The following is a 14,872-nucleotide window of genomic DNA, read 5'->3' as shown; positions in this document are numbered from 1 at the left end:
GCCGGTGGTATTAACGGCTTTGTTTCCAATGCCTTATTATTATCGGCGAAAAATATTAAGAACTTCTCTACTGACTACCATGAAGACATGACAGCCAGTCTGTTTGAAAAATGGTTTACTGAGCAATTGTTGCCAAATTTATCGCCAAATTCTGTTGTTGTGATGGATAATGTATCATATCATTATCGGTTTCATAATAAAATTCCCAATAATTCCACAAAAAAAGAAGAAATTGCGAAATTTATGGAAATTAAAAACTTGCAGATTCCTAAAAAGGCGACAAAAAAGGCGTTATTGGAAATAATAAAAAAAGACAATTTAAAAAAAAAAATTTGTCCTTGACAAAACTTGCGAGGCAAATGGTTATACAATTTTACGTCTTCCTCCGTATTACTGCGTTTTTAATCCTATTGAAATGATTTGGGCTACTCTGAAGGATAAAATACGGAAATATAATCATTCCCCAACTGACAGTGCTTTCGTATTAGAAATCAAAGAGCAGTTGTTGAAGAAATAAACAAAACTGATATATGGAAGAATTGTGTTCGAAGTGTTGAAAAAAAGAAGATGAAAATGGCATTTTACCCGCTGTTGACCCTATTGTTATAACTCCAAATTTGGACCCAAGTTCAGAAAATTCTGATAGTGAATTTTAAGTCGTAGTATATTTTATATTTTTAAAGAAATGCAAAAAAACCGCATTCTAAGTAAAATTAATGAAAAATTATGTAGCTGTATAATTGCATATCTGAAAACATTTAGTGTTTTATACCAAAATTTTATTAAATTGGTATGTGATGTAAATAAATTATGTCATCGCCATCTATGTTTAGGTTAAGAAGGTTTTGTGACATTTGACCAGTATTTCATCTATTTTACATACGTTTTGTAAAATTTGAATTTATTCGATAGATAAATATAACTCTATTTTAATTGTGAATGTATTGTTCATCTCACCCTCGACATGCGAACGAAATCAAATTTAACCCTGATGATGGACATCTCCCATTTTGGTTTTTTGAAAATTAAATTAGTTGAGAGTGATTGATGGTTTTATTTCTAATTTAACTTCTAACTCCATTGCAAGAAGGGACTACACTTCTTTAATACAATTTTTTTATGTAAGTTCTTATTTTTACCCATTATATAAGTAATAATATTTAAAAAAATTCTACTATACATTATCATGATGAAAATAAAAAAAAAATTCAAAGTAGTATTAAAAAACTGTAATTTCGAATTAGCGAGTCTGGGATAATTTTAAAGTAAAAATTTACTATACCTATTAACTTGTTATAAATTAATATACTAATATTTAATGTAAATTTATTTAAATAAAAAATATGCCGTTGCACGCCTATGTCGCATAAAGAAGATGCCGCTTATGCCCACAGTTTTGCTGTTCAGATTCATATCGTATGAACTATAGCGTTTTTATTTTTTTGCTTGCTTTTATAATGTAATAATTTAATATTGTATGAATACTAGTGATCGCGACATCTAGTGTCTAGTTAATGGCATTGTAAACATAAGTACTCCTAGATGGCGTTAGCTGTTTGAATTTTATGCAGCTTACCGGAATCAGGTTGTTTTTCTCTCTCTCTCTAACTAACGTGATTTTTCTATCTGTCTGTCTTTATCATTGGTCACGTACGCCATGCTCAAGGATCAACTTTTTACGTATTGGCATTTTCGATATGGGGCTGTTGTGGCCGTTGTTTTTCTGTAATTTGAATACTTTGCCTTTTGGGATTGGATTGATATCCGTACTAGCTGCAACTTAAAGCTAAGCAAGGCAACGTTGTATTGTCAATTCTTGTAAAACTTCGGCCTACGTTGGGTCTGAAGGTTGTAAATGGCGGGGCGGAATCATAGAGAAATGAATATTAAATACTTATATACTTAATATTATATACTTTTAATTACTCTATGGGCGGAATATTCTGCCACCCAAGATAGTCGACGGATTCATATTGTCTAATTTTTGACACACATCAAATATGACGTTAATGACATTTTGACTGTCATATTTGACCCGGCTGTCTTTGTTTATGTTCCTTTTGTTATGGGGGTGGGCACTCCTAGTTCTTACTTCGGTCCCGAGATGTCGACATGAAGGCAAATTTGTAGCTTTGCGATTAGAAATGCGACCCGGGCCAGAGCAGTAGGCTCTGGCCCGGGTCGCATTTTTCTATACGCCACACGGGATCTCGAATCGGCTCATGCCGAACGTCACTAAACGTAAACGCCACTTGCGACCACAAATTCCCCATCCTAAATAGCACTCGTTATCGCAAATCATCTTATACTCGTACCTTCAATCAACACTCGTTTATAATTATTTTTGGGTATTTTAATGATGTAAATACTGAAAGTGCTCATGTATATGGGGGGTGATCCATTAATGAAAGACATATCTGATTTTCTGACCAATTTCATAATTTTATTTTAGTTTTTCAGAACTGAAAAATTACTACATAAAAATAATTGCATGAAAAATTATTTTCATGTAGGTTGTCTTTTTACAAATTCCATTTACAAATTGATGTGACAGTTTTTAAAGTGATTTTTTTTTGCAATAAATATAGCAACTAGTCAAACTAATCAAGTCAGCTTGTACCAACTTCGATTGAACTCCTTGTGCATTAAGCTTTAATTGTTAGGGGATTCTTATCCAGGACTGAATGATAACAATTTTGCTACATAAATTGAATTATGGAGAAGATATTAAAAGAATTTAAAAGGATTATTTGTATAGATGGAACAAATATGAATTGTTGTTATGGCATGGCTATATTTTACCTCTGTAGGTATGTATGTATGTAACTTAAATATGATGGTGTATTATTTAGTATTTTATGTTCTATTGAACTATAGTCATTATCGGTTTTGGTGCAGGGTCAGTAGATACCAATTTTAAAGCAAGATTTTAAATATCAAGAGGTTTAAGATTAGGTGTTTGGTTTATACCTATATAGGTGTACCTATCTTTTATCTTGAGACTATTTTAGCTAATTGGTATTTTACTTATTTTCTATTTAAATTTTCAAATGTACTTAAATTTGGATTGCTATAAAAGTATAATATTTTTAGAGCGCCGAAAACCTAACTGAACCAGCTCAAAACGGAAATGGAATGATGAGGGACAGACCCTCTGTGAATATATTTATTTATGAAAATGTATAAAGAACAGTAATTTTTTTCTTTCATGGTACTACAAAAAAAAAACTGTTGAATGGAAGGTTGGGCTGTACGTGACCAGCAGAGATGACATTGCTAGCTAAAGAAGTACTAGTCTACAGACCAAGCATGATGGATTTAGTTTCTTCTCTACGATCTTAGTTTTAAGTTGTTGATATTATATAATTTAATACATTTTGACAGATCTTAATATAATCCATAGTATAAATTATTTTAAAAATTATTATTATAAAATATATTATTAAATTTAAAGTATATTTGCTAAAATTTAAAACATTTCAGTAAGCTAGTCGGCATTAAGATATTTGATAAATATAATGGGATTTTTTTTTGAATTTCAAAGTAATATCACTGTCATCACAATGATTTAAATAATTTTCAAATTGTCTTTGAAAACTACTCAGCAACTAAGTTGCCTCAAAATATTTATGGAATATTTACTTCTTATGGCGACCTATGGGATTTTATCAAAACAATGCCTACCAATACAAACTTTCAAGTGTTTCATCATCAATAAAAATGCCATAATTTTTAGATTGTTTAATATATTTTATATATATCGTACTAACTCATGCACTTGTACTTATTATTTACTAATTAATGCATCAGCCCCATCATACTTAGTTCCCTATTGCCCACGTTTAAAGTTCATAAAATCATAATAAAATGATTTCATTATGTTAGCGATAGAGGTATGAACTACAAAGATATCTATAAAAATCAAAGTTGGCAACTATCTATAAATTAGCTATTTTCATATTCTTAAAAATCTTGTTCACGCATAAATATATATAAAAAAGCCATTACTTTACTAATCTATAAAAGCTACAAATATTTGTTTATTAAGCGTCTTTTATATGCATATGGCATTTCTTTTTCCATCTAAAATATAAATGCCTAACAAAAGAAATTACTATATTAGCAAATATACAAGAGATGCCAATTCTGGCTGTTCAACTACATGCAATGAAAAATTCGTATTTTGAATTTTGGCGGTACGCAAGCCACGCCTCTGTGGTGCCGGAATACTCTCATTAGCTGGGCATATTCGTCTTTTAACTTATGCTCTTTTTCATTCGGGTTATTACTTATTCGTAAGTTGAGCTTACTATGAGTTGTATTGGCTTTTTATTGTTTTGGCTTACATCATCTGCTTTTTGGCTAGAATTTTTTCATTTTGTGCATGCTTGTCTTAAATTCCTGCTTTCAGTAATAATAATTAAGTAATATAAGCGATACAGGGGGAGGGGGAGGGGGGCTGCCTAAGGTAAAAAGTTCAGAGGAATGTGTCGTAGGACTCGTAGGTAATGCTGGTATTCTTCAAGATTCTACAAATGCCAAACTTGAAAAAGAACCAATTCTTTATTCACAAAGTGATAATGATCCATTTTTAGTTAATCTGGAATCCACTGAAAAAGTAGGCTTCAGTATAGGCAAGTTTAATAACATAAACATTGCTAGAGATATCTTTAACCTGAATCTTAATGATGTTAAAAAAATTAGAAACAAAGGTAATAGAATTTCTGTAGAATTCATTAAGTATCAAGCAGCAAATAACTTTGTTAAAAATAAAACTTTACTCAATAAAGGCTATGCAATTTTCATTCCTTTTAATTTTGTGATATGCAAGGGGTTAGTCAGGCAGAGAGATTTAGAAATGGGGGAAGGATAACTCTTAGAGTGCTGTAAAACAAATAGTGCAGTTGAAATTCTTGAAGTCAGGAAATTGAATCGTAGAATTGTTAAAGATAGAGAAACCGTATATGAACCTACTGGGTCAGTCCTCTTTACTTTTAAGGGTCTTTGTCTTCCTAAATCTATAAATTTATACAGACTCGAAAGACCAGTATCCATATATATATCTCCAGTAACACAGTGTTTTAGATGTTTGCGCTTTGGACATACTCGTACAAATTGCAAAGGCAAAGAGAGGTGTTTTACCTGTGCAGAGGAAAAAAATTACAATGAAGAGGAGCACTCCTGTTGGGAAATTAAATGCTTCTATTGCAAAAACCCACATAAGTCAACAGACAAAAGCTGTCCAGAGTACACCAGATAGAAAAATATTAAAGAACTAATGGCTTTTGAAAATATTACTTTTTATGATGCTAGTGAAATCATTAAAAAACTACATCTCAAGAGATGAATTTGTATATCGTCCTACAGAACTCCCAAGCTTACAAAATATAACTAGACAAGACCCTTCAGAAAATACAATCCAACTATCACAGAAACGCACACAACATGCAAAAACAGCACCTGTAAAAAGATCTTTTCAACAAGTTGTCACTGAAAATAATAGAAAAAATGCATAATCCATAAGAGTTATGATGAAAAAGCACATAATGAACAGTTACTGTTTCCCAATTCAAGACCTCAAAAAGAAACTAGAGCACCTATTTTTTCACAGATTTCAAAAAATAATTTAAATACATCATTGCCTGGTACTAGTGCAGTCCACACTTATGATTTACAAGATCCTCCTTACCCTGATGATGTCAGGCACATTATTAATGCAATTTTAAACACCTCAGAAAATAATAAAAGATTAATCCAAAATATATTGTATAACTAAAACCTTGACATGGATATCGATCACAGTTTTCAATCTGATTCAACCTAAAAGCCTACCTTGCTTCTCACCGTTATGTTGAACAGAAATAAACTAAAAATCCTCTGCTGGAATCTGAGAAGTACAAATTCCAATAGGGACAATTTAAATAGCGTTGTGCATAAAGAAAGTCCCGATATTGTTTTAATAAGTGAATCATGGCTAAAAACTAATGACACCTTCAATTTAAATATATATGTCATAATCAGGCAGGACAGACTTATGGTTATGGGGAAGTGGTAACCTGTATTAAAAAAAATCTTATTTTTAATAAAATCGAAACTTTTTTATCAAACCACACACAATATATAATAGTAGAAATAGGTAATTTACAAGTGGTCAACTTCTATTGTAATTCACATAACAATATATCTATTGAAGTTTTGAGTCAATTGATTTCTTATAATGCTAAAAACATTATAATCATGGGAGATTTTAACTCCCAATCTTCCCTTATGGGATAAAGCCACACCTAATAAAGGTGGTAAGATTATCAGTGATTTTATTCAAGATAATGGACTTGTGATTTTGAATGATGGCTTACCAACTTTGTTTCAACTAGCCCTTGCAACACCAAGTGCCGTAGATTTAACATTGGTAAGCGGAAATTTAGCTGCACAAGCTACATGGAATATTATCAGACTGTGGTAACAGTGATCATTTTCCCATATACGTTATTTATGATTTTTATTAACGATAACGGTGATTTACATATTAATATTGCTAGTCCTTATAAATTCAGAAACTTCAAAAGGGCGAATTGGGAAGCCTATCAACCCATAAACTCTTAATACAGCTCTCAGATCTTAATTATAATCTGGATTACGACCAATTAATGTCTATCATTTTTGAAGTTTCTGAACAAGTAATTCCAATAAAATTGGATGGAACACCTAATGAACGAAATCCCACCATGAATATCCATGGTGGGATGATGAATGTATGTACATGCTGGGTTAGGGAAAGGAAAAATGCCATAACAAATTTTAATAATGTCCCATGTCAATTATGGCTAAAAAGATAATTGCAACAACTAGGAAAAAACTAAAACATAAAAAAAAAGAAAAATTCTTTTTTTAACTTTTTTGTGGCACTTTAAATAGGAATTCGAGTATCACATATGTTTGGAACAAAATTAAAAAATTTAATAACAACTCTAAAATAAGTAGATTTAATCATGTAATTTCAGACAATTTTAAGCAATCCACTCTAGACAATATGTCAGTTATAAAAATATAGACCTCAGTTTCAATCTGGTTCCGGCCAATGGAGGTGACAAATTTCTTGCATTTTTCCTTAAATGAGTTAAACCTGGCCTTAAATAAAAAGAAATCATATGCACCAGATATGGATGATGTGTCCTATCGAATGTTTAAATTTCTGCCCTTTAAAGCTACACAAATTCTTTTAAATATCTACAATAAAATCTTAATGGGAGGGGAAATACCGATATCCTGGAAAAAATTCAATGTTGTTAGTATTTTGAAACCAAATAAAGATCCAATGGACCCTGACAATTATAGACCAATTGTATTGTCATCATGTGGTGCTAAAGTTTTAGAAATTATTCTCAAGAATCGTCTGGATTGGCAACTGGAACATGATCTGAATTTTTCAAATAGACAGATAGGTTTCCAAAAGGGAAAGGACATATATGACAATATTGCATTTATCACATCTTCTATTAATGATGCATTTCTTTCCTCTGAATCAGTTATAGCAGTCTTTTTAGACATAAAAGCTACATATGATAATGTAAACATCTATAAAATGTATAATAAATCACAAAACATGGAAGTGCCCAGTCATATATGTAATGTAATCTACAGACTTTTTACAGACCGATTACTGTATTGTAGGAGTAATAATAGAGCATTCTTGGGTCCAGTGCTGACAACTATGGGTCTTCCACAAGGCTCCCCTTTGTAGTATCACCCTATTTAATATTTATTTAAAAAACTCTTTTGACTTAAACCTGGGGGATGCATTTGTAATAGGATATGCAAATGACTTGAGAGCAATAATTAAGGGCAAAACGTGGTTACAAAGATTTATATCTCTGGGAACACAACCTATCCTTATCGATTAATAAGTGTGAAGCAATGTGGTTCACCAGAGGGAGAAAAAGTGTCACCCCACCTCCCATACAAATTAATAATTCAGTTTTCCCCTTTAAACAAAATGTCAAATATTTGGGAATAGTATTGCAAGAGAATCTAAAGTGGCCACCTCACATCCTTAAGATTAAGAAATAAGGCAAAAAAGTCACTGAAGGTCCTAAGAGCATTGAGTATGGCGGGATGCAGATCCAAACACCCTTTTGACTGCCTTTTTTGCTTTGATACAATCTCATCTAAATTTTGGTTCGATATTTTTTAAACCATGAGCAAGAACGGCTCTGAATGGATTGGACGTGGTGTTTTACGAGGGCTTACGCATATGTATGGGATGTATGCGCCCTATGCCCAGAGTGGCATTGTTAGCGGAAGCATCTATGATAGACCTAGAACACAGGAGAAAACTACTGGCTCTTAAACTAATTTCCAAATTTTTATTAATTAAAAAATATTTTTTCTGTGGAAAATTTCGCCACTTTAAGCGGGAATGCAGAAATGTGGAATGCAGCTACTGCAAAAAAAGGGGGCATCTAATCAAGGACTGTTTTGCCAAGAAAAAGAAGAATAACAGAAACAAGAATCCGCTCAAGAACGAGTCAGGAGGAAATGAGAACTTCGCTCTCATTACAGTTTCCAGTATGGTAGAATGTGAAGTAGATGTCAAATGATTTATGGACAGTGGTGCATCGCAGCATATATGCAAGGACAAGGACTTGCTTTGTAGCTATACAAAACTAGAGGCCAGGAGCATCAAAATTGGTGATGAGACAACTCTTTAAGTGGAAGGTTAAGGTAAAATTTGTATTAATGCTTATAATGGTAATAATTTTCTAATCTTAAAATTAATTTGTTTGCGCAAGAAAGGCTCTAGGTAAAGGTTTATCTTTAATTTCTGATGCCAAAGAGGCTAAATTTGTCACTGAAAACAATATTACTGTATTGATAGTCATAAGGTCAGACAAACTTTTTAAAATGGTATTTAAGCTTTCCGTTTTTTCTGAACACACAGAGCAATATCCAAAGTTAGGGTTTAGTAATGAAAATTGTTATTTTGTTAAAAATCAGAGGGATATTAAATGGTGGCATAAAGCATTGGGGCATCAACATTTTCGCTATGTTAGTAACATTTTAAATTCTAATGGTATTGAAATCAAATTATCTGACAATTTCTGCAGTTCTTGTGTGCAAGCAATTTTGTCGAGAACCATTTAGGGTAAATAAGAATAGAGCTACCAGGCCAGGAGATTTAATACACATCGATTAATGTGGGTCAATGAAAGAGCCTTCATTAAACAATTCTCAGTACATGTTCTTATTGAACATTGACTATAGTAGCTATAGATTTGTTTACTTTTTAAATAATAAATCTGATGTGTTTGAAAGCTTGAAGGATTTTCATATATATTTTGAAAATCAGACTAATAAAAGGGTTAACATTATTAGAAGCGAAAATGGTAGGGAGTTTCTAAATTCGGCATAAAATTTGTTCAAAAAGAAAGGTATAAAACGTGAGTTGACGGTCACTTACACTCCTCAACAGAATAGTAAGGTAGAAAGGGAATTTAGGACTATAGTAGAGTCTGTTAGGGCTATGTTAATAGAGAGTAAAATCTAAAAATTTTTGGGCCGAGGCAGCCAATACCGCTGTGTTATTATTAAATAAAACTTGTGTCCAGTAGAAGGAAAAACACCCTACGAGTTATTTTTTAAGATAACTTTTGAATTAAATATGATCAAAGGTATCTTTGGTAGTAAAGTGTGGGCTTATATACCTCAGGAAAACCGGAGAAAATTAGACATGAAAAGTAAATGTGGAATATTTGTTGGCTATTCAGATAATGTAAAAGGGTACAGGGTTTATTACAGGGAAAACAATATAGTGACTATTGAAAGAGAAATTATTTTTGAAGTAACAGAAAATGTAGAAGAAAATATTGTGTCCCGAAGTCTAGATAATTACCCAGAAATCATTGAGGATCAAAAAGTTGAGTTTTTGGTGGAGGAGCCACAAGATATGCAACTTCCTTATCAACCTGAGCAGCCACAACTTGATTTAGACTATGAAAACAATGTAGAGTTAGAGGTCGATCCAAGTGTTATTTATTTTTAATATTTTTATATGGGAACAGCTAAATAGGTGTAATAAATATAATTTTCTAAAATGCATACATACCATTGTTGTTAATTGTAATTTTTTAATGGTATTGAATTTTTTATGTATGTATATTTTAATATTTAATAAAATATTAGCAAATTAATTCTAAAACTAGCTCTAACAGCAGCACAAATTAGATTAAAATTGAGTTGAATCAATCAAACCACAAGATCAATCTCCAAATCGGATATAATATTTATATTACTTCTTGATTACCTAAATAACAAACAAAAAAAGAAAAACATCTGTTGACATACAACTTGCGCATTTCCTAAACTCCCTTGTTGTTGCTAGAACAGCTGATAGGCAGTCGGAATCCCGGTTTAGTTTTGATAGCGACCTACCTCATCTGCGCAGACTACGGACCCTTTGTGTAGTGCTCAAACCTCTACTAAAACAAACCTATTATTATGTAGGTACATAAATACCAAAACTAAAAATTGCTATTTGCATAATAAAATGTTTTATTATTTTCTACTAACGCCTTATCCCTATCCTTACACTAAAAAGGTATTTATATTACTAATAGCGATAATTGTAAGTAAATATATACAAGGTGTTTCGGGAATATTTTGGAAACATGTTCAGAAGTTCAAAATAAGATAAATTAACCCATATGTTTTAATTCGATTCTGAACTGTTTCTGAAATAATCGGCTCTAAGGTTTTTTTATAAATTTTTGGAATAATTACGTTCTCTGTATTTCAAAAATTGTAGGTATTTCATCATTATTTTCTAATAGCTATTTTAGTTGTCAGTTTGATTGATTCTGAGCGTTTCAATTTGAAAAGAGCAAAGTTTCCATTACGTAATGCCTCACACATTCATCCATGGGGAGTATGCTGACATGATATTCGTTTATGGTTTCTGTAATGGTAGCGCATTATTATACGTGCTGTTGATGAATACCGACGTGGTTTTACAAATCGAAGAATTCCTAATCGAAAAGTTTTTCACATAGTTTTTGCAAAACTCAGGAAACAGGAATGTTTCCAATCGTAAGAATTAATTCTGAACGAGAGGCGGGACTAAATGTAGAAAATGAAGAAAATGTTCTGGATATGGCTGAAGAGAACCCCAGTGTTAGTACGAGGCCGATTACAAAAGAACTTTGTTTGATTAGTATCACATGTGGACGTTTGAAAGAGACTTAGGAAAAACGGTTTTAAGCCTTTCCATATTCAACCGGTTCAACATCTTCAAGAGGGTAATTATAGCTTAAGGCTTCAATTTTGTGAATGGATCTAACAAAATCGAGGCCTACATAAATACATTTTATTTAGCGATGAAGCTCATTTTACCCGCAATGGAATTAATAATCGACACAATGAACATCGGTGGTCAGATGAAAATCCTCATGCCACGTTTGAACAAAACGGCCAATAATAATTGGTAATCGAGATTCGATTCGATATATCAGGGAGAAGGGAACGGTGGAGTGGGTAATTACGGCCGCCAGTGTTGCTACTTTAAGCGAAATCTGCACCGGGCACGAAACTACTATCGCGCTTCGAAACCGATTTTGTCACGTGGTGGACCGCACTTTAAAGGGCCATCCCAAGCCATCTCAGTTTAAAGCATTATGAGGATTCCTTGCTTCTTTATGACATTATTGATTGGGAGCTGTTGTCCTCGAATCTGCACAATGGGTTACCAGGTCAAAGAAGATAAAAGGAATGTGTAGGCAATGTTAGATTTCTGATTTTTGTTTGTTATTTGAATTTTGGGACTAGTCACATTGGTTATTTTATATTATTTAATGGCTCCTTACTTTATTAATTATTGTCTAGTGATTAAAGTTCTTTCTTGGCAGTACAATGTAATGTAATTTTATCTACCTAAATAATAATTTATTTAATACCTTTTAATTTCACTATCCTGATTTTCATACAGTATTATATGTGAGCAACCGCACCGAAAGATATATTTATTTTTATTTGATTTAGTACATACATGTTGTACAGTGTACTGTGCGGTAGGTTGCTGACTTTGGTCAAAGGGTAGTTACATACTAGCGGGTAATTGATTTTTCTTTATGTTTTATAACTTTGGTGCATAGAGTTTTGATTTCAGGAGTTGTACTTTTAACAAAAAACTGTCTTATAAATTTAACAACAATGATTTATTTAAGTGAAATGTTAACATTGACCAGTATTTGCATATTTTATAATATAGTGTTAATAATTAATGCTTATTTTATGTTTTACTATGTGTTATATTTCTTAATATCCTTTTTGTTTATATAAGAACCCATTTGTCAGTTAAAGGTTCTTTCAACTGCACTTTAAATAAACACATCAAACTAGATGGCGCCCACGATTTAAAAGGTAAGCATCTCTAGAATAATTCATGCCAACCCACCACCAATGAATGTTCTCCAGACTGATAAGCTGCCATTAGCATATGTGCCACTTTATTAAAGACTTTCAACATCAGTCAATTTTTATTAAAAGCAAAAATCTAATTAACAGTGGTTACAGTATACTGTATATATTTGAGGTTAGTTTCATAGCATTATGGGCATAAATCCCTTAAAAAAATAAGTACAAAAATTAAAAAAAAAACTAAAATTCATATTATTGTTTAAACCAACAGCCTGAGCCTCATTTGTTAAAGACTTATCTTTTGAAGTACCACAATTACCTAAAACCCTTTTTGCCTTAGTGTGCGGCCACACATGCTGGTAGTGGAAAAGGTGGCGGAGAGTACTTCTGATACTGGCTACATACGTCGCTGGTTTGGAAGTCTATTTTAAATGTAGTTCTTCAAAACTCAATACGAAATACCCTAATACGCGCGAAAATATCAAATACATTTAAACGCCAAGCCACTACAAGCTACCAAGTACGCGTCTTTCCGCCATGCGCTCCGCCGTATGTGTGGCCATAAATATTAAATTTAAAGCAATTGAACGCTCCGCTATCCTCTCCGATCCGCTGTATGTCTTATGTGTGGCCGCACACTTAGTTACCATACAAAAATATTGATTTTGAAGTTGTTATCTGAATCATCTTCATCCGTTAGGGTCTATATTATACTGAATTTCCGAAAATTTCCGTTGTTTTTGTCAATACTTTTAGCTCATCCATTTTAAATAAATAGCTCTTAAACAAATACAAATCACATCAGCTAGGCTTAATCAATACAAAATTCACCGCTTAATTTAAAAATGAATACAAATCTAAAAATTTACCTTAAAACGTTTCTGTATAAATTTCGAAAAATTATACTTATTTACCTTCCTGTCAACTCCTCGAATGTCTTCTCTTAGTGTTGAGTTGGAAAAGTCTTATTAATTTATAAGTCCATTGACTAATAGAACTGAGTGAAATAGCAACCTCAACTTTGTTATTGGTTCGGGGGGAATTTCTAAAACGGTTTTTTGAAATTGTAGACTTAAAAACGACATCAGAATTCGAAAAAAAATCCTCTGTTATAAATTTTTACCGTAAATCAAATGGTGATACCGAAAATTTTTTTGAAAAATCGAAAAAGGTTGTATTTGCAAGGGGAGGGGGTTGTTTCGTAGATAAATTCTTTGTGGTTATTTTTTTTGCATCGTGAGGTCAATTTTCGAAAACTACAATTTTTTTTCTACAAAAAAGGTACCCTTGTTGCACATCGCCCAGAGCGATGGTTTTCGAGAAAAATTAGCAGAGTTTCCTCTGGTCGTTTGCGTATTGGTTTATCAACATAAACTTATGAAAGTTAGGGTGTTTCAAAAGTAATCCATCTATATATAATTGGTTGGGTCCAATATAATCCAACCAATAAAAGGAATTTTGGTAATTGCTTTATATCTACCAATTACCAAAATTCCTTATTGAAATAACGCATTCTAACGCATTCATAGTAAATATTCAAAATGACCAGCTTTCTTTCCAATGTAGACATTTTATTTTTTTCTCCATACTCTGCGTACTACAAGCCAATCTGCAGCATGCTAAGATTGCAAGCACTGTCCTAGCAAAAATCTTTGATGAGGCAAAAATCGATATCGCCCTTAACCAAGAACCATGGAACTTCAATAAATGTCGAGCCTGTGGGCTGGGTAATCGAAACTGGCAAAGTAATCGAACCTTCCCATGGCAAAAATCACAGCGTGTGTATGCTTAGCAAGAATAACATTAATCATTTTATTCTCTCAGATCTCTGCCCAATCATATGCTCTGCATACTTCCCGGGCAATGCAGCAGAACAACCTCCCCCACAGCTGGTACAAAATCTGATTGCATACTGCAAAAAAAAACGTGCAGTTTATCCTGGGAGGTGATGCAAACTCTCACCACAATGCCTGGGGAAGCACAAACATTAATCACAAAGCTGAGTTTCTCTTCAACTATATACTTGTAGACATATAAGCCATGAGCCAACCTTTATTACTAAAAACAGAAAAGAGGTACAAGAATTAACTATTAGTTCAAACTATATTGGCAGCAAGATCAGGAACTGGTCGTGTCATCGGAGCCATCATACTCAGGTCATAGATACATACGGTTTGACATTGTTATCGGTAGCAGGCCAATAGGTAAGTTCAGGAACGTGAGAAGTACTGACTGGGCCGGATATAAGTCGACCCTGCAGAGGAACTTTCTATCCTATATAACAAAAACTGTGACAAAACTATAAAGAATCTTGATCAGCTAAATTACCTGGCTGATAAAGTGTCCGAAGCTATTGTAACAGCATATCATAAAAACTGTCCACTGAAGGTGAAGCAGGAGAATCGCAGCGCACCTTGGTGGAACAACAATCTTAACAAAATGCGGTATAAAGTACGCAACCTTT

This window comes from Anthonomus grandis, chromosome 12 (assembly GCF_022605725.1).
Source record: "Anthonomus grandis grandis chromosome 12, icAntGran1.3, whole genome shotgun sequence".
NCBI classification, from domain to species: domain Eukaryota; kingdom Metazoa; phylum Arthropoda; class Insecta; order Coleoptera; family Curculionidae; genus Anthonomus; species Anthonomus grandis.
This window is presented reverse-complemented; position numbering follows the sequence as displayed.